The sequence below is a fragment of the Lissotriton helveticus genome, chromosome 10 (assembly GCF_964261635.1).
Source record: "Lissotriton helveticus chromosome 10, aLisHel1.1, whole genome shotgun sequence".
NCBI lineage: Eukaryota > Metazoa > Chordata > Amphibia > Caudata > Salamandridae > Lissotriton > Lissotriton helveticus.
This window is the reverse complement of record NC_136071.1, coordinates 821,495,624-821,520,896: the sequence shown is the minus strand read 5'-3', so window position 1 is coordinate 821,520,896 and position 25,273 is coordinate 821,495,624. Positions and strand designations below refer to the sequence as shown.

Sequence of the window (25,273 nt, the reverse complement as noted above, 5' to 3'; positions counted from 1 at the left end):
CCACCATTGCACCTGGTTAGTTTTAACGTGCTCTTTGCTATAAAGTTTCAGTTTGTTTTCGCAAGTAAGGAAGGGAGGTTCTGGTCACGTGATACTGTTTGGTAGACCACTTCCTGTAAGGTCGTAGGAAAAATAAGGGTGTCACGGCACGTAAACAGTGTGACTTCCTACCGTCATCGTTCTCAAAAGACTACCTGCTCCTTTGTAATAGAAAGGTAATGTAAGCAGTTTAAAGCAAAAGTTGATCTGCTAATTTAGAGCAGTAAACAGAAAACAAACCTAATTTGGTATAGAGTTCTAGTCTGCAGTTAATTAAATAGTTGCCAGAAAGAGAACATTCAGCAACCTTGTTTATTTACTTATTTAAACATAAAGGGCAAAGGCCAGTGTTGTCTTAAAATTGTAAGGATTGCGTTAGAACACAAGGAAATATGTATCAAGCTGATGTCCCCAGAGTACTGTACGGACATGGAATGAAAACAAGAACAGCATAGTTACAGAAAACCCCCGCGCTCCGAACATACACAGCTGACAGAACCTTTTTACTCTATATTTTTATTATACTTTCAACAAGGTCAACTAAAAACATCCTACTAAGCAATCCCCATAGCTGGAAGAGCTCGAGGAAGACCGGACAAGGGAATAAGACAGCCCTTGACCCTCCCTACAAGTGTGTCCTGATAGACAGACTGCACCTATACCATGAAAGAGGGGCCGCCTGCCATGGCACCTAATGCTGAAACGATGACAGCTTGTGGCATTTGCCATTCTAGAATATTCCAAGCTGGAAGAATTTAGAGGACAGAAACAACCATCCTTGAAAAACATCCTTTCCTCTTAAGCCTTAATACCTTATAAGTAAATAGTTCCAAAATGGAAAACATGTGGGGAAAATCCCCAAACCAAATTCAGGCTGTAAGAATCGCTATTGTATCCCTAAACTATAGTACCTTCAGAGGCTAAGCCCCGAACACCGTCCCAAAGAAGGCTCTCCTGACATATTGGAAAAAAAGTAATACTCCTTCATAGTAGTTAACAGTACTCCTAAACTAAACTCGAAGTGAATACATGAAGGGAAAATAAAATGGAAAATGTTAGTGGCCCAGAAGGCAACAACCTGCAGCAAGGACAATTGGCACAGGCAGGGGTTAAATCTGCAAGGCTGGAATCAGAGTGACTGGATGCAATCTTTCCTCAAAGGAGGACAGACTGTAGTGAGGCATTAAATATTCTGTTCAGGCCCCTTTCTGACCAATGACTGAGCCCACAGGGGAGATATGAAGCCAAGAAGGGTGTGTTTATATAAAATGTACAACATGTGCACACGCGCCCCTCTTAGGGCAGTCAGAGGCATCGTCACTGCCCCTGCACCTCATTTGCAGGTAAGGCTGAAAGAGGGAGTGGGATGTTGTTGTTGTAAATATTATGACTTTTCTTGCATTTCCAACAGTGGCGGCTCCTCCGTTAAGGCGGAGGAGCGTCGCCCCACTACTTTTTTGCAGTGAAACAAAGGGAAAATATAATGATAATGAGTGTGTTATTATCATTTTATTTTCTCCTACTTCCGCAGCATTGCTTGTGGGGGTGGGGTAGGGAAGGAGTGGTAGCACCTTCCTAAGTGCGCAATGACTGTCTGGCCGGCCCTCTTGGGCCGTATTTATTTTATTTTTTATACCCGCTTCCCCCTGCATCCTTCCACCCCTGCAACCCTACCTCCGATCAGTGCTTGCCGCTACTGTTTCCAGGAATTTCCTGTCTTGCTTACTGTGAATATCCTGTGCTAACCAAATTAATCAAAATGAGAATATGTACGATTAAATCAAGTGTGCATTCTTTCCATGATAGCTTTTGTTCTGTGCATATGATAATCTATAAAAAAATAGAGTTTCTACAAGGCTGATAATTGTGAACTTCATTTTGATGTCCTTTCAAAACAACACTGTCTAACAGAATGAAAATAACGGAAAGACAGGGACGGCTGGCAATTATATGCACCGGTGGGATGGGTGGGCGGACAACTAAGTGTTGGGTGGATGGGTGCGTGAATGCAGGCAAGTGGCTAATAATAAAAAATAAAGTCACTTGCCTTGCCTGCTGCACGTCCGACACCCTCCTCGGTCCCCTTTCAAAATGCTCCACGGGCTCCAAAATCCAGGAAATTCCACTAACCAATCCTGGTACTACTTTCACCAGCGTGAGAGCATCGTCCGGATTGGATGGAGTATCCTTGCTGAACTGGACGCTCCTTCAGGCCCTTTAGGTCTCCTCCCAGCTGTCTAAGACAGCCGAGTTGAGAGCTGCAAAGTGTGCATGCCACTTTGTCCGGCTCAAGAGATGCTCCAACTTGCTCTACCAGTCCTCTAAGCTGCTAATGGGCAACAGAGGAGGACATGCCCCATTTATCCCAGCTGGAGGCTGCTGCACGCTAAACGTGAAAAATAAAATAGCAATGAAAAAGGTGAGGCAATCAATGACGTGATGAAATTCGAATAGGATCAGTGGAATTCTCTCACTAGGCTGACTTTTTCTTGTTAAGCAGGGCTGATTTTGAATTTTTTTAGCAGCGCTCCTTTCGATTCCCAGCCGTTCCCATCGCATCTGGCATACTTAAACTTGTAAACCTAGGGCCTGTGTTCATATAACCCATGACCTATATACAATACTCTTCTAGGTGAACAAAGACCAGATTATCAAATTCCGACTGGTTTTAGCATTGGAAGGGAAATAAAAAGTGCATTTGGAGAATCATATGTAATTGCAGGCAAGTCAAACAGCAAGTCAATTGAAAGCCCAGAGCTGTAAACATGGTGTCCATACAACATGGAGTAAGTTGGCAATCCGAATGACGATTTATCACTGGGACACAACTTTTTCCATGCTTGGACTTTCCTTTCAAGTTGTTGTATTTTTTATTTTGCATTGCTTATTAACATTGAAAATAAAATAATATTTTGGAGTTTGTTTCAATATAAAGATCAATAACAATGGTTTCTGGTTATTTCTTAGGGGGATAGCGGTGGAATGTTGATTATAAATTGAAAAACGTGAAAAAAAGAGCTAGTCATGATAGGAATTGCACAACATTGCATTACAAAAGTAGACTAATAGGTCAGTCCAATTCAATGCTTGATATACTGAGAGCAGATGGGTGTTTAGGGAGTGTCGGTTGTATATGCAATGTAATGGGGCCCTTCATGACAGCAAAATGTTTGCTGGTGTAAAAACTTGGATGATACCTATGCATTTTTGTGAGTACTGGAGATAGAGGAGAGGTTTCCAGAAATCATGTTGGCAGTTCGGGCTGGACTGTTCCCATAAGGCACAGGGTCAGACTGATTTGCATATAGCCATGTCTGAACTGGGGTGGCTGAGTGAACTAAAGAATGGTGATGGATTAAACCCAGATCACTTGACTGGGGCTGAGTGTTTGATTTGTTCAAGCGCTCCGTCCATCATCCCCTTTTGTATCGCATTTTACACTGGGCAGGGAAACTGCTTTCCCAGTAAGACTTTTGAGTGAAAAATGGAAATGAACCAGAAGCTTGACCCCAGGTTGTACAGTCAACTCTAATTATAAAATGACACTGTAGTCCTGTAACTCATGTGTTTCCCATCCGCCTTGACTTTTTCTTTTAATACCTCACGTTTATCTCTAACTTTTATTTGCATTACTCTTTAGACTTCATGAACTTTTTTTTTTTTAAATGATGAAAAATGCGTAGTAGTACAAATGTATTCATTAGCATAAATTTGTGGTTGCCAATAAAAAACAATTACAACTTGTTTCAATATACAAATTTGGTAAAAGCTATTCTTTGTGACAGGGTTAACCTGTTGTATGAAGATTAAATAGAAGTCTATTAATAAACCCTGGTTTCTAACTGTATTTTTGCGGTCTGCAAGATATCCCCTCACTTGGAGCCGTCCAGTTAGGTGCTGTATGTGTGATAACTCCTGTTATTGCACGTCACAATTATGAGTTTGTGATAAATATTGGCAGGTCAAACCTGTCATTATAGATCAGGGGAAAAATGGACTGTATTTACCAGAGCATTATGGTTTTGGTGCGGTAAGCATCATAGCAACGTATTCTCAAACATGTGTAATTGGGTGGTCTTTAGCGACTTTATCAGGTGCAAACACACTAATTAACAGGTTCCTTGCCCCTGAGAATGGACTTGGGGCTACCCCCTATTGCAGAGGAGCTTGTGTCCAGACCAGTGAAGTTTTGGCACAGGCTCTGGTCCACGAACGAACTGCGTCATTATAGGGAGGACCTCACTCACGTTATGAGTCTTAATAGTGGTGGAAAAATTCCTTGGTTTGTCTCTGTTAAAAATGAACTGACTTTGATGAATCTCCGTCTCCTCTGGGAGGACCCAGCGCGAGGTTGCCAAGCAATCTCGCGTAAAGCACTGTCAAAAATTTTCAAGGACAGGTCACTTGCTTTCTTGATAAATGCGCAACACAGCGGTACCCTTACTCTGCGATTTTTAGAATCCAAAAATTCATACACTTTTGAACATTTTATGGATTTTATTTTTCCCATTCTGGCTAGAAAACTCTTTGTCCAATGGAGGCTGGGCACTCTGCCTACTAAAACCTTTACATCCAAGTGGTCCAGCACGGCTGACAAATCTTGCCCATGCTGTAAAACCCACTTGGAAGACGATCTTCATATTTTATTTGTGTGCCGCGCCTACCAAAGGCCTAGGAAACGCTGGATAGCACCACTTTGCAAAAACCTGGGGTTTAGAGAGTATGCACAGGCATACAGGATCTTGAAAACTAGCACCCTGGGCCACATCGTGTTTGCTGTCTCAAAATTCCTTATGGCCGTATGGTTGATCAGAAAAAAGATAGGATCTGTTGAACTCTCTGAATTTTAGTATCTTAATTATTTCTACGCTGGGATGGAGTATTTTATAACATGTAATTTTCTAAACATGATGTGTATTTAAATGTATGTGTTTTTATTGTCTCTTTTATGGTCTATATGACCGAAATAAAGAATTTTTGGAATTGGAATTGGAATTGGTTCCTTGTAATGACGGCCTGGGGCGGACATTTTGATTCCAGAGCCATTTTTATGGAAGAGAAGTAGAACTTTTGTTTTATTGATGTTCAGATTTACCTTATTTTGGCACTGACGACTCCATTAAGGCGGCCCTGAATTCACACAGTAATGTACCCAGTCTTAGAATCAACCTTTACTAAGTATTAGAAGCCCTTGCCTTAAATAAACTGTTTCATATCGAAGGATTGAATCAACAATGCTAGAGAACTAACCAACAGATTAAACAGGTAGGGTGATAAAATTAAAGCTTGATTGACTCCCATTCTAAGTCATTGACTGATGAGAGATTATGTGGAAGAGAAACCCTCAAGGTGTGTTTGGTTAGGAAGTTTTCAACCATGCAGTCTCTATCCCTTCCCTGCCCCTGTAAATCCATTTTTGTTTTAGAAACTACAGGACCGGGAACTAAGTCCCTGAATCCTGTAATGGCTGGCTGCAACCTTTCTCTGATGTTTGTGGCAGCTAATCAGAGCGCTCGGGGGAGCAAAGTGGTAGAAGGGAAATAAAGTTCACTGGGCCAATCAGAATGCTCTCTTTTTCAACTGGCACTCCCATCTGGATAAACAAATATTTTCGACTCTTAATAAAAATAAATCGACTGAACTGCTTTACACCAAATTATAAAAACACTATCTGTGGACCAAGATCTAGCTTCCTGACGAATTTGGTGTAATTTTGATCAGCAGTTTTTGCAGTGCCGCTTCTTAAAGAAGTCTATGGAAAATGCATGGGGATTTTGTGTTTTAGGACCCTCCCCTTTTTTCTCAGTCCCCACTTGATGAATCACCCTGAAACTTTCCATTCACAACCTAGTCAAAAAGTAGCATCTGTTTGGAAAGGTTCGTGGAGATTCGTCAAACTGGGCCAACGTTATTAGCAAGACAAAAATGGAACACCTAACTATAACTACCCAGTGACGACTGCCACTGAGTAATATATATATATAAACAAAGTTCAATAAAGCGATCACTCAGAGGTAGTGTACTCATCAGTTGATGGTTTAATCCATCGTGCTCCAGCGGCTAGAGCGATCCTCTGCCTTGGGCGTGGGGAGACAGAAAGACCAAAGTTGATAGATAGATATATATATATATATATATATATATATATATATATATATATATATATATATATATATATATATCCTTTGATTTATTCACAGATTAAATTCCTAAGTACAATAGCTTAGTTATTTAAACTTAAACATAACATTTACATTAATAACATACATTTAAATGAATGTTAATCACTGCATTGATTAATTAATTCTATTTAATTTAGATTAACTTAACATTTCAAATGTGTATATACTTAACAGTATGTACACATATGTGCATATTTACCTAAGAACACAATACAGTGCAGTTATGGTTACAAATTAAATCCAAAGAATCACTTAAATTGCATTCATGGTTAGGATCAGCATGCATAACTTGCCCAAGACTTCTGCAGACAATTACTCACACACCAAATTAAATCATCATAACTTTGCACTTAATGAAACAGATGCAATTACAAATGTTGCAAGTCACCCTATAGATGAGATTACCTATCACATTACCCTTACCGCTTTGACAGAAAGACTATGAAAAGAATCCTTAATTGGTTTGATGAAATGTTTGAAATGTATCTTGTTGTTTGATTTAATTTCTCTTTTAGTTGTTGCTATTTATTAGAATATATGTGGTGGGATCATGTGCATTGCATTTGGTGTACTAAAACACACCCGCTATGTAATGATTCCTGCAATGTCATGTTATGTAGTATTTTTTTGAGCTCACATACAATTTTCCTCATTGGCACTGAAAGTAATGGCTATTCACTAAGGAAAGATCCCAGATTACACAAACTGGATTGTGGGAAATTAAATGCAGCTTTAATTTTTTTTAAATTGTTTCCTCCTGGGGCAGGAGAACTTTGTGAGCTTTATTTCACAGATACAAAGTTCCACTCCATGACCGCTGCAATAGAAAATGTGCTTTCAGAGTATCAAATAGATATTTGCCAGAAGAGCGTAAAGCTTGAGGATGTGTGTGAATGCAATGACCCACTTTAAGGCCTGCAAAGTAACTGTAGTATACCCTTATTGCATATCTGCAGCCTAGTGGCAGACTCATTAAACATATGTTTAGAGCAGCTTTAGTTAAAATGCCTTGACTTTCATCTGATTCAGCTGATAGGTGAGGTGTTTAGGTATTGTTGTCAATGAAGGAAAGTGCCTATTTTTATCATTGTCATCCCCACTTTATGCCACTGATACTGATGTTTTTCGACTGATGTGCACTGGGTCTCTGCCATCTAGTTTCCCAGTGCAGTGCACTTTCCCTAAAACAAGGTAACATCTTCTAATTGCCACTGAATTGGCATATACTTTGGCACTCCCGTAAGACCATAGTAAGTGGGACCCTTGGTACCTAGGGTCTGAGGATCAAAGAGGGTCCCTAAGGGCTGCAGCATGTATTATGCCACCCCATGGGACCGCCTTACAAATTGCATGCAGAATGACAAATACAGACTACGTGTCATGGTGCAAACCATTAGTGAAAGCACGACATGGCACACTCTGTGTCTCATGCTAAAGTCACTGTAGGTAATGTATGTAAGTCACCCCTACAGCAGGCCTTGGTGCCCTTAGGCAGGGCGCATTATATTATATGTAAGGGCATATGTGCATGAGCAGATATACCCCTGTTCTGTCTAGTTCAATTACTAGATGGTACAAGTGAACAGGGAAGTCATCTTAAGTACATGTACTGGGCACTGGCCATTACAGGTTCCCCAGCTACATGAGGGCTTTACTGGAACCTATGGTGTTTGGTACCGAACTATGTCTTAATAGATCTGTACTGAAGCCAGTGCAGGAATTATTATAGCATGCACCCAGAGGGCACCTTGGAGGTGCCCCAGCAAAACCTACTATCTAGTGTGCTGGCTGACAGACCCCACCAGCCACCCACCACAGACAATGTTTCAGACCCCTGCAGGCAAGAGCCCACGCTTTCTGAGGCCAGAAACGATGCCTGCTCCGGAGAAAGGTATTCAGACCTCCTCCTGCAGGATGGCTAATGATTTAGCATATCAAGGCCAGGGGCTTCAATGCCCCTATCAACTTTGATATGCACCCCTAAATTCCCCAAGACCTGGAGATGCCACCCCTTGCCATGAGGCCCATTTGGCACCAAGGTAGGTGGGAAACTTAGCTATGCAGTAGGCGTATTGCACCACCAGACTAGTCACACCCCTATGGTGGGCTGCCTAATGTGCTCCACGAAAGAAGGATTCCACCATCTTATTTTTGCTGGAATTAGGAACTCTGGGACAGTGTTAAGCCCACTCCCCACAGGAAGTGCTCATATAGGGGGTGTAGTGATCCCCAAGGGTAAGTAGCCCATTAGCTACTATCCTTAACACCCCTTAATGCCCATAAATTCAGTATTTAGTCCCCCCCTAACACCAAGAACTCAGAATCAGCTGACCTTAAGACAAAGGACAAAGAAGAGGTGAAAAATGCAAGAACTGAAGACTAGCTGTGGGCTAGGAGCCAAACATTGTCTGCCTGCTCCTGTGTCGACAATTGCAAAGACCCAATTCATCCTGTAGCTGTGCATCCACTAAAAGCCTTGGTGGGCTGCCAGCACTTTGCCAAATGTCAGCATCTCCCTTGAAGTGGAGGAGCCACTTCTCTGCAGTGTGCAGGCACCGACCAAAACGTCCGGTTCACCGATCTGCTAACCACCGGGCCCACCAATGCAGGAGGAGATCATCGTGCTCCTGTAGGTCAGATTCGTCTCCCCACCAAGTTTGGAGACTCTAGAACCCCAGGAGCTGCCCACACCTACACCCGGGGTACAGGATCCTTTGCAGCAAACAAGGCTTGCTTAGTGTTCAGCCCGGACCCCAACATTGCCAAGACCGACCTACCAATGAGAGATGTCACCAGCACCACGAGTGTCCCTGCTGTTTTGTTTTGTCCCCATCTCCAGGTCAACCCCAAAAGTGAGAGCAACCAACACAAGTGACCTACTGGACAAAACACCTCTGCACCTGAGTCCCACAACTTGATTCTGAACCTACTGACAGTACACCCTTGCCCCAGAGACCCTCAAGAACTGAGCCTCCCATTGGGTTCCGACAGACTTTTACCCAAGTCCCCACTCACACCCTTTTTCTGCTTACAGGTTTCTCCTTAGACTTCAGCAGTAGCTTTCATGGCTACCTTTGCGACCAGCACGTCTGCACCAGGGCAGGTAACCCAAAACTGCTGGTCGCATTAAGGACCGTGGCCCCTACTTACTTTAAGTCCTGAATAACAGTCTTGTAAGTGACCCTATGCAGTGTATGTTTCTCCCATAGGATAATATTACCTCATTCAAGGCTCGTGCCTCAAATCTGACCGCTGTATTTGTGTATATGGAGTCTTTCAAAATCGCTAACTTGAAAAGTACCTACCTAATCTCATAGAGCTTGGTGTCTAAATAAATATAAAAATGTTATTTTTTTAGATTGAGCTAGACAGCGCTGGTGTAATCAGTCCATCCCATTTCTTGCAATTGCTTTTCATTTGTCTATGTCAGTGTCCTTAAAAAATCCTTGCTTGCTAGTGGATAGTCCTGCCTCTTTGTCCCTCCTTTCTCTCTTCTGTTCCTCCGTCAGAGCAGGGACTTAGTACCACTCCTTAGGTGCATAGTGTCTGCCTTGAGCTGCCGCGTGCTGCTGCAGAGCCTTGAATAATGGCAGCCTTGTTACGCTACTTAATGCTGACCTGGCAGTGTGAGTGCGCTGCGCACATCGCTTGCACGGGGAGGTCCACATTCACCTGTGGTGCAGGAGAAGGGGGAATCAGAAACCAGAGTGCTGGAGACAGTGCTCTGAGCAGGGCCGGACTGGGAACCGAAATCGGCCCTGGCAAAGTGCTCAGCCGGCCCCCCCCTCTACCCTGGCGGTGCGACCGCACTATTTGCCAGGGCAGGTTTTCTGCCGATTTTGTTACAGGGCCGTTTTTGCAGCTATGCTGCAAAAAACGGCCCTGTAACAAAAACGGCCCCCTGGGGCCCAAAACCGGCCCCCACCCATGCGGCCGACCGGGGGATTGCCCGGTGCCTGCAACGGCCAGTCCGGGCCTGGCTCTGAGTCTCTGGGGTTCTGTGCTGCGGGCCTCGGCGCCCGCTTCTCTGCTCCTCTTTCCTGCAGAATTGAAAAGAATGCGAGGAATCTGAAAGTGAAGTCAAAGCTGACATTCACGGAACCCACCAAGCCAGAATCTGGAACAATGTGCAGAGCTGAGGGAAACCGAGGCATCGAGCGAATATTGAAAAGTGCATCAGACCCGCCTACCTGAGAGCAGCACACACAACAGCAGCCTACTGGATAAGTGCTTTGTTACGAATACGAACTTTATTAGTTTATTACCACCATCAAAGTATACATTCATAAAAAAACATTAAAAACAATATCACAATCTTATCACATGTTTTTCTCTTTACATGTAAACATTTATTTACAAGCATTTAGGAACACAAACATTTCACTTTTAGATTTTTTCTGCATTGCAAGGCGTACATTTCTTCAGAGCTCCGCTTTGTCCTGTGCTAGTTTATTTTTAAAAATAGTGGACATGTGATCTAGTGTCTTAAATCGTCAGGAGTAGAAACAAGAGACTTCGAGCTCGAATCCAGTGTTCGTCAGTCGACCAACTTGTGTGACCCTCAGCCAGTCACTCTCCTTCCATGAGTCTCGGTGGCTTTATCTGCCAAAAAGAGTGCTAACAAATACGTTAACGTTAATAATGTAGATGTTCGTAATTAGTAATGCATTAGATGTTATCAAGTACAAATTAGATGTGCTTTCTACGGAGCCAATTATATCACAGGAGAGTTAAAAATGGGCTAGCATTCGTGCCAAGAATTTATAATTCTATTAAGGACACAGAGGCGAGGATTATTGCTTCTCTTTCTTTACTGTAAACTCACAGCAGCCAATGAAAAAACATTATACACATAAACAAACTACATTTCCCATGATGCTCTTACATCCCATCATATCCTATCAGACCCTATAAGAGTCACAGTCCCATGCGCCTCTTTCTTTGCTCGAATCCATAGTCCATTTGCGAACAAATTTCAAATCCAACTAAGCATCCTCCAATGTGGAAGAACTATAATCAAATCTGGAACATCGTACAGCCTTTTCAACCAGAAGAACCTAAAATAAATTAAACACAAGAAAACCCGTAATTTCTGTTAAACAGAATACATATTACAAACGGGCGGGTACTTTATTACAAGGCATTGAAATATAGCCAGGTGGCATAATCCTCGCCTCTAGGTCCTTAATAGAATTGAAAATTCTTGGCGCGAATGCTAGCAAATTTTTTATTCTATTACAGGACCAGAGGCTTCAGATTATTGCTCGTTTAACACTTATCAAAAACTACCGTAGTTATATCACCCAGCGGTTTATAATAAAATTGCTTAAACGTAGATTCTGATGACCAATCAGCAGATCTCATAATATCTTGAACAGTTGAACCCAACATGAATGACTTGGATGCCGTTGCACCACGAACAGAATGTGCACCAAAAATCTGGGTATCAACACCAGCCTCTAGGATGATTGATTTAAACTATCTAGCTATCGTAGCTGCTGATACCGATTTAAATGGTTTTAACAATGCAATCAATAATTGCTTTGAACCCTCTGGTCGCAAGGACCTTGTGCATTCTTCATAGGCTTTAAGACATTGCAACACACATAACTTTGCATTACTGGTAAAAGCATTATATTCAATACTACGTGATAACATCTTCATCCTACCAGTAATATTAAAATAAACACCTTCTGGAATGAATACGCTACCTGTAATTTCCAGAGCGCTCACATCTGAAGATCATCTACAGGCAGATAGACACAATAGCATACCAAGTTTAGCTGACAACTGTTTCCTAGATGAGAAACTATTAGCCGGCCATTTGTCAAATAGAGATAGAACCAGTGAAACATCCCACAGAGAGGAATACTTTGGCTTGGGAGGGTTAGCTACTCTGATCCCTTTGAGTACTTTACACACTACGGGGTGCATACCCACCAGCTTACAGTCAACGTGAGTATGGCCTGCCGATATGGCCGATCTGAAGTTATTGACTGAACGATACGCTAAACCTTCAGAAGCCTTATCTGACGAGAAATTCACAACATGGGATATGTCTGCCCCCACGGGATCCACGTGCCGTACCCAGCTTTTCCAAGCGGAAGAATATTTTTTTCTAGTGGAAGGGGCCCAGGCTTGTTTAATGAATGCGGAAGCCTTGTCTGAAAAACCAGGCATTTCCCATTGTTGCCGGAAAGCCTCCATGCCATCCGGGACAGCTGCCCCGATGTCACCATCGGGTGCAATTCTCTGCGAGGGCCCTGGATCATTGTCTGAGACCACAGAAGTAACCTGAGAAGATCGCAACTCATCTCTAGAAGTATTGGGAACCAGGGTTGTGCCTTCCACAGGGGGGTCACCAGAATCACTTCCGCCTTCTGACGGAGTATCTGGGTCATCACCCTGGGAATCAAGATGAATGGGGAAAAGGCATAGTTCAGGTTCACTGACCAATCCTGGGAGAACGTGGCTGTTGCTCTCGTTTAAGGGTCCGGTCTTCAGATGAAGAACGTTTGCAATTGTCTGTTGAGTCTGGATGCAAAAAGATATGTTTTGTAGGACCCCAAACTGTCTGTTACCATTGAAATACCTGAGGGTGGAGCCTGCAGTCTCTGTAATCCTTCAGATACCGGGAATTCCAGTCCGCCACAATGTTCGACTGTCCCGGAATGTATTCCGCTATGACCAATATCTGATGGTTTAGGCAATAGTGCAAAAAATCGTTCACCATCTCCACTAGTAGAGACGACCTTGTACCTCCTAACTTGTTGATATATCTCACTGTTTGCTTGGTCAGTATCGAGGTGAGCTCCTTCTTGATGCCTCGTAACTTTGATCGGGGAAGGCTCAACTGAGCTGTTTGTGAGTCTATGACGAAGCCCAGAAAGTCCACTGTCTGAGAGGGAAAAAGTGACGAATTGGGTTTGTTGATCACAAACCCCAAGTTCTGCAGAAGAGACATGATCATTTGCAAATGTTGAATGGCCAGATCCTGAGTCTGGGCCATGATAAGTATATTGTCCAGATGCACTATCATACGTATGCCCTGCACTCATAGGTGAGCTATCACTGTCTTCAGTACCTTGGTGAAGCACCATGGAGCTGAGGACAGCCCGAAAGGGAGGACCATATACTCCACCCAGCGATTCTGCCATCAAAATAGCAGGAGGCACCGGTGTGGATGGAAATTAGAATCATTAGATAGGCATCCTTCAAGTCTAATCTGACCATCCAATCTCCTTTCTTTAGTAAGTCCGCTAAAAGATGGATACCCTCAATCTTGAAGTGTATGTAGGTAATAAACTGATTGAACTCTCTCAGGTTTAACACTAACCTATGACCCCCACCCTTCTTCTGCACTAAGAAGACATTGCTACAGAAACCGAGAGGCCCATCGTCGCAGTAAGCAATCGCTTGTTTCTGCAGCAATTCTTCTATTTCTACATCTAGAAAAACAAACGCTTGTTGGGAAAAACCGAGTTGTCTCGGTTGAGTGTCTTGGAATGGTTAAAATTCTAGGTGGAACCCTTGAATAGTCTGAAGAATCCAGGCATCGTGTGATAACATTCCCCAATTGTGGCTGAAGAATTGAGTCCGACCCCCCAGAAGGTAAATGAGAACTGTCGATAAGTCTTACCTGCAGAGTTTTGGGCTTGGAAACCGGCTTGGTTTCCACCTCTGTGGAAGCGGCGCTTGTTGAACCTTTTTCTTGTGGGGTAGAAGGTTCCGCCTCTGGTAGAGTCCCAGTCACCTCTATCTCATCCATGATCTCCACCATGATGACCTTGGTAGAACTGACAGCCTGGCGAGCATCCTCTGCCTCGCCTGGCCCTGTTAAAAAGGCCCGCTTAAAACACCCTTTTTATTCTGGATTGGGCTTTGTCCAACGATGTAAAGGTTCCCACATATTTTGAAACGTCTTAGACGAATCGTTCTCCAAAGAGGTTGCCCTCCGCAAATGGACCAGGCATGGCCGAGGCCAATTCCGTCAGGTTTGAGTCCATCCACATTAACAGAGACTTGCGCCGCTCCGTGGAGATGGCACAATTTGCATTTCCTAAAAGGCATACCGCTCTCTGTGTCCAGCCTGCCAATATATCTGGTTTTCAGGCGTGGCTGACTCTTTTGCCACAAGGGCCATTGCCAGAATTTTGGCCAAGGGCCCGCTACATCCCAGAGTTTGTCCTGGCAGCCCCACCAGGCACGATCAATCCCTTTCTTGGGATCTTTTGCGAACTTTTTAAGGAAGGTAAGTAAACTGGCATCGATATCCAGTTTTTCTGCCATCTTGTCTAGGATATCGGGTCGAGGGCACTCTGAGCGCAATCTGTTGCGTACTTCCTTATCGAATCCCTTTCTAAGGTTATCGTGTAGGTAGTCTTCCACCTCCGGAGCTGGGGCCCAATCAGATTATCGTGGATGCATGATGTCTGATGGGTTGAAGGTGAAGGGGTGTTAGGATTTTGTCGCGTCATATCGGAATTCAAAATGACCGACTTCCTATATTTCTTCTTAGCAGGGGCCTCCTCATCAGTCGTGTCCGTACTAGTGGTGTCGCTATCTACATAAACTCTGCTTGCATTTCGCTTTCCCATCATCTGTGGTAGAGGGAGTGAGGCAACCTTGATCTTGAGGCAGGTTCGCTAGAGCATCGGCGTGGGACCATGACCCTGACTTTGATTTTCCTGACTGGTTGTCTGTTTGACGATCAACCGGGGCTTGAAACCCATGGCGTTTGGCAAAACTTTCAAGCTGCTTGGTGATAGGTTTTAGGGCTGCAGCTAATGCCTGCTGAACTGTATTAGGGACCGTAGTTTCAATGGCCCTGTTGACTGACTGCAGGACCGAGGCATCCAGAGTGTCAACAATATTATTCTCAATGACAGATTCCTGCTGTCCACCCCAATAGGGCTCATCCTCCTCTTCATATCTAACCCATTCTCCCATTGCGCACACTGAATTTACGCTTGCTAAATATATAAGAAAATGAGCAGGGCAAGGTAATTACTGGATGAGTCAGGGGGAAGCCAACCCACAAGCACACAATCAGACCACTGAGTACCTAGCTACTCAGCAACAGCTGTAATCAACAATTATTCCAGCCAAGTGGGTTTAAGACCAAATAAAGAAATTCAAGGAGCGTGTGCTCACTCCTTGGGCAGACTGTTCTTCGTGCCGGTCAGGCGTAACAAGTTGAGGCTGTCCGGTAACTTCCCACGCATGCATTAGCCTCATAATTGCATCCATGGTGCGTGCTACGTGCGTAGCCCAAAACCTTTTGGGCTACGCACATCAAGCAGTAAGTGGCTATGTACCGTATCTCAGCCGACAAGGGAGGCCTCCGATGGTATGCGCGAGGAGCTCTTACAATTAAATGCCCAGTCAGGCCAAACCTGCAATGTATCGCGGTCAGCTCGCGCGCAATGCGCGTAACAAGAAGACCTTCAGCTAAGTCGATTTCAGTGAAAAAACTCTGCAATCAAAGTGCCCGAATGGGCCAAAATTTACGCTATGCAAACTTGGTAAGTGCGACACAATTACATTGATCCATGCAAATAACAGTGCCTTAGTAATAAATGGTGAGAACTTATCTCTATCTCTGCATGAGCAGCAAAGAAAGAGGCTCATGGGACAGAAATTATGATTCTTATAGGGTCTGACAGGATATGATGGGATGTAAGAGCATCAAGGGAAATGTAGTTTGTTTATGCGTAAAACGTTTTTTCATTGGCTGCTGTGAGTTTACAGTAAAGAAAGAGAAGCAATAATCCAAAGCCTCCGGTCCCTTAATAGAATTGTAAATCAACACATTTACCAAATGTCAATTAGGGTCGTCAGAGGTAGGGCTTGCTGCCCGGGTTTTGATCCATCTGACCCCTGGGCTCAGAGTTGTGGTAAAAGCAGTGCCAAGAAAGGAATGTATACAGCGGTAGTTAGTTTTTACCTCTCCCACTTGGACTCTAGTTATTAGTATTTTTAAAATGTATAACATAAATGCAGCGTTTGGAATGCGTACTCATCTGAAGGAATTAAATATATAAATAAAAAAATAAAAAAAATTTAAACAACTTGTTGCCATGTTTGATTATTGTCAATACGTGCAAACCGATGTCTGAATACAAGTTTCAACTCGTGCTTTGCATGAGTGATAGTGCCTAGCAAATGACACAAATGAAAACGTTTTAACAATGATGGCGAATAATGTAAGCCCAATAACATAGCTCATATTCAATACACAGTATATATGAACTACTGCAGGCAGATATTAATCTTTTTTGGAGCGTTTTCCTGTAATTTACCCAGAGATCTTGTTAAGGTACACACTAGTGGAACCAATAAACAGCGACAGTTTTGTGATATAAGTAGTTAGGTTACTGGTGTTGTTCTGTGTTTTAATGGCTTTACATCCTATTAGTAATTGTTGTTATTTTGTGTAAAGCATTCTTGAGTGTCAATGATTGTGATGCCGTCAAGGTCATGACCTTGTCATCACTTCCTGGGAAGACCAGGGGTTAAACATCCTGTGATGTCACTTTCAGTGATTTCGCTTGCGTATGCCACCCCTGGTATGCTGGCAAATCAATGTACACACAGGCACCGCACAAATCAATGAACATCTGCAGCTGTACCTATTGCAAAGGAGAAAAACAGTAAACCAAACTTTTTAAGTATTGAAAACAGGGGCATAATGCAAGCCCTTGTGGTGTCTGGAGGTCCCCAACCGTCCAGGGGGGCGCTAAACCTTCAAGGGTGCCCCCATTCAGTCCAAGGGGAGACAAGGGAGCCCCTCATCACATTCTGCAGGGGGTAGGGCCATCATGTTACGTTACCCCACTGCCTTGATAGCAATGCAAGGTTCCCAAATTGATTTTCTGCCTAAAATATGGCTGAAATACTTTTCATCATGTGGTGAGAGGTGAATACCCAAAGGAGCTTTCTCTGTGATCTCAACGAAAATGTTGAATACCTTGCTCACTGAAATCAGACTGATTCCCTCAACTACATCTTTTAAGAAAGTATGAACAAATTCCTGCCCTAGATTCTAGAATCTTCTCTTTTCCTACCTTTTATGACACACCAGTCTCACTCATGTCATGATTTTGGTCTTTACTTTTCTTTTTCTGACTTTAAAGTGAGAGGATTTATATAACAATCATGATGGCTACTCTGGGTATGCTCTACTATGTTATTTTGTTTTCTAACACACATTTTTTTTAAATGCCTGTTAATGAACTGTGCAGATATTTCAGAATATAGAAAGCACCAATTAAGCATATTTTTTGTAATTCAGAATGGGTTGGAAACAAATATTTTAATGCAATCAAAACAAATCAATACACTAGGTGATGAGATTTACACACATTATAGCTTGTGCGCTTTATACTTTTATCATTAAAACTGCATGTCTGTGCACATGTAATGGTCATTCCAATTGAAGATGTGTTGTCTGTAATAGTGCTTTTCCACATCATGTGTACTCCACCTTACCCAAATCCACTCTACTCTGCACCACTCCATGACTCTGCACTCTACTCTGCACCACTCCACACTACGCCATTCCACACTGTGTCACTGCACTATACTCTATCACTCCACACTATGCCACTTCTCTCCATCTCGATACAATCTACTCTACGCCACTCTATTCCACTCTGCACTGCTGCGATCTACGCCACTGCACTCGGCATCACTGCACTGTATGCCAATGTACTATGCACCACTGCACGTTACTATGCTCTACTCTCCAACACTCTACTGTACTGCACCCTACGCCATTCTACTTTACTCCATTGCACTCAAAGTCACTTTTCTCTGCACCAGTCCACGCCACTGCACTCTACTACAATGCACTCTAAGCCACTCTGCTCTGCATCACTCAGCTCCACTCTGCTCTGCACCACTTTGCACTGCACCACTCTGCTCCACTGCACTCCATTTTGAACCACTTTATACCGTGCACTGTATGCCAATGCACTCTGTGCCACTGCACTCTGCACCAGTGCACTTCACACCACACAATTCCTCAACACAATACTCCACAACAATTAAAAAAACAACCCGTCTCTACCTCGCACTTTTTTTGTTGCAGATTTATATAGCGCGAACTTGACCCGAAGGTATTGAGGCACTTTACATGAGCACCAGTTACGCTACACAATGACACATTAATTTATTATTATTTTTTGGTAGGCACAGGGTGATTAAGGGATTTCCCAGAATCACAGGATGTGGAGTCGACCCCAAGGCTCGAACCTTGGTTTCCCAGCTCCAAGGTCGGCAGTCTAGCCGTGAGACCACATCCTCTCCCCTCACTTCCACCAACCCTATCATCTCTCCCCTACACACCCACTTCCCCTTTCTTCTCTCCCTCCCACTACTACTACCTCCTCTTATCTCGCAATTCCACTGCGATGCTCTAATCCCTCCTTCACACTCCCTGTTCCCTCTCTATACTGCTTGTTCACATATACTACCTTCCTATAACTCCTCATGCTGTGCACTGGTCCACCTCTCGCCTCCACTATCCTGGGTTCCCCTCCTACTCCTCTCTCTCTGTCTCTCATATTCTCTCTCTCACACCTATCTCTCGCTCTCTCACGCATTCTTCTCACCTCTCTCATGTGGTTCACTTCAGGTCTTTGATCACAGTGTCTTTCCTGTGCCTTTCCAAGATTTCTGTCCCCCAAACCCACATGATCCTCCTCTTCTTAGGATGTCTCCTGCATACACAGAAGCTTCCTCTTTATGAGTCTTAGGCCATCTCTCCTCTTCTTTCTCTCGTTCACACATACTTTTTCTGCTCCTCTGTCTGGAGTTCATTTACGGCTTTGTGCACAAATTACTTATCCCTCTCTTTCTTGCTTTCTATCTATTCTTGTCAGCTCTCACCCCTATCTATTCACCATGCCACATAATTCCACTACACAAATTCCCAACACACCACCAGCAGCAGCCTGCATGGCTCACAGGTGGGGGGGGGGCGAACGCAGGGTTTGCGAGGGGGGCAATGGTGGGTGGTGTCACATTTGTAAAATAACATACAAAAAAACATAAACTTACCTTGAGGCCTGGTCCCGCATCTTCTCTGCTCCTGCCTCCAACAGAACAGTAAGCAGGCAGCCAGGCTCCCTTCCCAAAGCCAATCACAACGCTGCAATGCAGCTTTGTATGTGGTCTGAGCATTGTGACATGGCGCTCAGCCCAGGGCTGGAGGAATGGGCATGTTGTCCATGCAGGCTGTAATGCATCCTGCATTAAGAACAGGGAAGTACGCATGACCGTTTCGGGTGACCCGAAAGGGCTGACCAAACAGTCATTACGCACTTAGGAGTGGTCAAAACACTACTTCCCTGCCCTGCTCCATGAGCGGAGCAGCCCTGAAACCCGCCCGCAAAGCAGCAGGACACATCACGAGGCATAAAATAATAATAACTTAAAGTTATTATCATTTTATGTTTCTTTTCTTCACACTGCTCAAAAGCTGTGGGGCGACGCTTCTCCTCCATAGCGGAGGAGCCGCCCCTGCACACCACACAATTTAAACCCACACTATTCCACAATTAACAATTCCAATTCAGCCCACATACATCCACTCCACACCAAACAAAAACACATACATAAAAAACATTGCAATTTACAATAGCTCTAACTCTCGCACATGCACGACCTATTGCATTGCCAATGCTTGTCTAGATTGGTGTCAAATGTCTTTAATGAGTGAGTGTCTCATTTTTTGACTCTGTGTGTGCAACTAACCCTAACTCTCCCCTCTGATAAGCTTAATGCGGCTCGACCCCACTACCACAAATAGATCACCTTGGGATTGCTAGAGCACGCCCCTGCCCACTAGTAAGGGATACCTGGACTCTCTGCACAGTGCACCTCATATTGGTACACTATATAGAGAGCCAGCTTCCTACAGTCAACTGGTATTATAAAAATGCTTTCCTGTTCAGTGAATTATCATTCTCTGCTAGTATTTATATTATTCTTCCATTGCACCAAAGGAAAAGTTAATCGCTGTTTTCTGGAGCAGCTGTTCCCATTTTAGCCACACTGCTTTGTGGTCTTTCTTTATTTTTAGTAACTACTAATTATTATTTCTGATTGCCTGCAGCTATAATGTGAGGGAACATTATTGAATAATCCCTTGTTATTAGCAAGTAGAATGTTTGTGTTCTTGGTTCTGCTTTCTGCAGCACACCATGACGTTTTTTCTTCTCTAATTGGCCCTTGGTCATCTGTTGCTGATTTTACCTGTTTTCACTTTGGAATCACCATAATTAATAGTAATTTCTCAAAAGCCATTAAGGGATTTAGAATTGTCTCTCCTGCCCTAATAATCGTCTGCATTATTGGAAACACATTTTGTAAAGTTTCGGTTTTTGTAACTAAATAGTTCTACTTTTTTAAATCATATTTTTATTTGATTGTATAACAATTAGGTCTTTAATGGAACCATATATTTGAAGTGCTGTCTAGGAGTTTAACATTGCTCTCTGATCCTTTATATGCCTAAAACAAGAATACATTTTTTATCCTATGGATGCGTCTGATATTACTGTCTGGAATGTATACCTCACTCGCATATCTAATGCATATCTGTCACTCGTGGCCTGAAGGAAAGCTCCAAAAATTACCTGTGGAAGAATCTTTCCATTTGCTCTTTAGTGGATAAACAACTTGCTGTTAGGGAAACCCCCTTCAGCTTTTCAGCAATTTAGATTCTTAGAGCTTGATTCCAAACTCAGTTTTTAACTTGAATTGACGTCATTCCCATTTATCAACAGCCCCCAGAGCATTTCTTCCTTAGATATTTGATTATTCTTTATACCATTCTGTATTCTTTGTTCCAATGCGGTATTCTCAACATTGGTGCATGTTTGGTTGGTCGAGTAATCAGTAATAGTTTTACTTACTAGAAGTGTCACTTTATCGAGAGGGCTTTCCCATAAGTGTTTGCACTCACCTATACCACACACTCATTCATTCAGGACAGAGGTAAAGTGGGTGCTGTAAATTGGGCCGCAATGAGGTTGTCTCTTCTTGGAGCGCCATTGATGTCTCCTTGCTGCGTTCCACGGTAGGAAGGAAAGAGATCACCGTCAAGTTTGGATTTTCTAGTGGATGGGCAATTGTGATCCTGAGTGCGAAGTAAGCCAAAAGAGACTTCTCCCATGGGTAGGGGAACGCTCAAGAGAGCGGCTTCTGCCTCACACCATTCACCCTGTCCCACTGTTCTGAATACATACCTGGCACTCATCTGCATAGGCCCAGAGCCCACTGCATAAGACCTTCTACTGTAAAGATTGATCTCGCAAATAGTCCATGGCCTTTAGCTATGTCTTATGGCCACTACTCAGAGCCCTTGGCGTTTGCTGCACATGACATTACTCAGAATACAGCAGGTTTGAGAGGCAGTGTCTGGCATTTGGGCACGGCCTTCACACAGTTCCCTTTACCTCATGGCCAAACTTGCACTGGCCCGTCTCTGTAGCCTTAAAGTCTGCTGCTATGGAACGGATTTTAGGTGTAGCTCATGCTCTCTGCCTGTAATCAATACACAGTCTCAGTGCCCCCTTACAGGTACCCTGGATTGGGCACCTAATCCCCAGGTTCTAGCTGCTTTTTGTGTCTTCGGCTGGACCCTATTTCTACTTTTCCATAGTCACTGAGTAAATTACTCTCTACCTTTGGTGGTGTGCAAAGGAGGACATATCCTTTCACAGTGGCTCTGGTGGTAGGAAGTGGTATACCAATAAACCCTGTTTTCAGATGCCAGAGCCTTCTGCACATGGCCTCTGGCCCTGTGTGACACATATTGAGCTTGGTTCCTGTTGCCACATAGATCACTGTGCAAAGCCTTCAGTCTTGTGCAGCAAAACCTGGCCTTTTTCTGCCCCACTTAGCATTTCTATATATCCCAGAACCTGTTCCAAGCAGTTTGAAAGCCACTAGCGCTGTATAAGTTTCTCGAACCATTTAATAACTGCATGCATAACAGGAAACAGCTGCCACGGCTAACCCGACTTGTTTCTTAATTCAAACTCCATCTCAAACTGCATCATTTTTCAACTAGTCTTGAACCCAACATTGTACATATTTAATGGATTTTTCCTCCCAAGACCACCCAACAACTTCTTCTAATAAGAACTTCTCATACAATACTCAATTTGCAGAAAACTGCAAAACCACTGTGTTGTAACTAAACTTATTCCTGCTAAGTTTTGTGTAATTCTGTTCTGCAGTAGTCACTGTAGCGTAGAGATAACATTCCTAGCGAACTTACGATGAAAAATGGAACTTTTAGCTCACTCAGCTAACTATTACTCTCCTTGACACATGTGCATAAAAATGTTAATGAAGTCTTTGAGCTGGACACACCACATTTAATGGAAATTTACCGAACAATGTAAAGGTTTTAGAAAATAAAAAATACATTTTCTTTCAAAGTCTTAATTTAACCACATTACAGTCAATGTATATGCATAAGTACATACCTAGGCGAGCTCCTATATTTATATGTGTATAGTATATTTGCATATGTACAGAGTATAGTATAATGTGCTATTTACTTACGTTGTTGTGTATGGGGAGTAGCCAGTGACAATAGGACAGTGGGAATATAACTCCACAAAATGGCCCCACTTCCAGTGCTCACACTGTGCTGTGTCTGAGGGAGATAGGAGGCCTCAGGGTGCAAGAGACACAGGGAACAGGCTGAGCCACCAAACTGCAATGCAAGGAGGTGACCTTGGAGCTTGACCCAAACCCAGGGACAACAACTGGACTGGTTAACACGCTCTTAACACCATTGCCAGTCTCAGACATATCGCATCCACCACTGTGCCCAGAAGTAAGTCAGTTCTCACCAAATGTCAGTGTAGCCCCTGCTGAAGGGCAAGCCCTGACCCATAGAAGAACCATGATGGCAGCACCGCTTGCTAGCACTAACACGAGATCAGTCATTCAGGTGTGGAGTATGGAGATGGAAGAAGAGCGTGTCGTTAAATGGAACGTACAGGCTACACTGAGTGTTATCAATTTATATTTGCTTTTAAGAAAGGGTTTTCGTTGGGTTAGCACATTGATGATCCTTTTATGCTATAACAAATCTAGAGTGCTAAATAGACATGATATAATTCTCCAAGCACCATTTGAGGTGTGCTCAAGTTTTTCTGGCTCCTTTTCTCCTTGCTAATCCTGTGTGAAGATACATTTAAATGTTTTAACAAATCTATCTCCTATGATGTAATATTGATTTATACACATTCCACATAAGACTGCAGTCTTGAGAGAAACTGCTTCCTTTGTCAAAGCTACTGACACGAGCTCACCTGCTCCATCTTCTCTAGGAATATAGAGCAATTTAATCTGAATGTGTAGGGTAGGCTTTACAGGTAGGAAACACATTGCGTGACCTCTTGGGTATTCTGGGCTTTGTTTTGGACTCGTGGTTTTAGGGCATTTTGGTAAAAGACATTGGGTATTATGCCTGAGGAATGATTTAAATGTGTTATTTAAACTCCTTTTGTTTAAATTTATAGACATTTACCTAAAACTAATGTTGTAAAATCTGCTATTTGAATCCATGTTTTTTAAACATTTCTTGCACAGCGATAACCCTCCCCATCACACACACACACAACTACTTCCTTTTTCAGTTAATGCTCATGGGTTAATCCACCAGCTGACACTGAAACAGACTGATGTTAAAGAAATCCTGTCTCCCAGGGAGATGGTACAGTTCTAGATGTGGTTTGGCTTGAGTCTTAGGCTCTCATTCCTACTTCACACAGATCTCTTGCGAGTCCCCTAAGGACAACGAGGGTCATGGGGTTATCCTAGAGTGCCTAGTGCTGTGGTCTAACTTTTCCTTAGCCTGGGAAGACCAAATCAGCTAACAAGCAGAGCATGCCACACTTGTTGTGGTCCTGACTGAGTGTAGAGAAAATAATGTATCTCTCTTTAACCTGCGGCTGGGTGCCCAATGAATAGTTCCTGAAAGTTCAGGGACAATGTAAGTATCAGAAAAGGAACACTTTTTCTAAATTAGGTAGGTAAATCTCACTCAAAACTTTTGAGTACAAAGTTTGTGGATACCATGAGACCTTGAAAAGGAGGTATCTGACCTTGTGTTTCCCTCTTAAGCCACCACTTGCAGGATACACCTTGTACTTCCTCTATATCACAAAGACTCCAAGGGGTACCCCATCTACCAACTCTGCATCTTTGTTTGACATGTTAAAATTTGCAGATGTTGGGGCACATGTACAAGCCAAATATCAATGGCAACACTCCAGGCGAATACCTACATCATCAGTACTGCCAGCAGTAGAAATGATGCATGTGGCAAAAGCAATACCGTGATGTGGGTCAACAACGTGTGGGTGTGTCAAACAATCTTTGAGCTAACTGAGGGGTGAGACCTCCACTTCCTGTTCTGTTCTCGTCCATCAGTTTCTCTACATAACACCATGTAATACTATGATGATAAAGTTCCCCGCTTTTGAAGCTCAAACAGTTTTTAAACTGGCAACATAAGATATAAGATAGCTTGAGTTATTTGAGAGTGGAATGAAAACATTTGTTCTTTATCATTCTTTAAATTCCCTTTGAGTAGTTTTCTACTCCTTGAATATTTATTACAAAAATGCTATTCATCCTCAAACCTGTGAATACTCAAGTAAGTTTGAATGAAACTGAACAGAATAAAGTGTCACATGTGACATTGATGCTGTTTGTTACTTAGAATGGGTGAGATTGTCAAATAAAACACAATTTACAGACTCTGACACAGTAGATGTGATTGTCATAAAGTTTTCTGGTAAATATTAATTGGACAGATGTTAAGGAGGCTTTATGTACTTTATATCTGTATTTGTTTTTTTGATTGGGTACTGCAGTCAAACATTAATTCCCAAATAACCAGGTCCAGGGCATTACACCGCGTTGGACTACTTTATCTCCCACAGCAGGGCACAGTCCTCTCCCCACACCTAAGGGTCAATTGTCCCTCTCTATTGAGTGTCTTGTACCATAGTAGGTAT

General features: G+C 43.1%; 1 protein-coding gene across 3 annotated transcripts in view; it reads left to right on the top strand.

The window, feature by feature from the left end:
- The window catches only part of APBB1IP (amyloid beta precursor protein binding family B member 1 interacting protein), an 812,218-nt gene that overhangs the window by 193,912 nt on the left and 593,033 nt on the right, over positions 1–25,273 (top strand). Inside the window, exon 1 of one of the 3 annotated variants that reach the window (XM_078663436.1) lies at positions 169–215. The exons of the other annotated variants lie outside the window; for them this stretch is intronic. The gene's annotated coding sequence lies outside the window, so the exon portion shown is untranslated. Of the gene's footprint in view, positions 1–168; positions 216–25,273 lie in introns of those variants that run through there. 3 annotated transcript variants of the gene reach the window in all.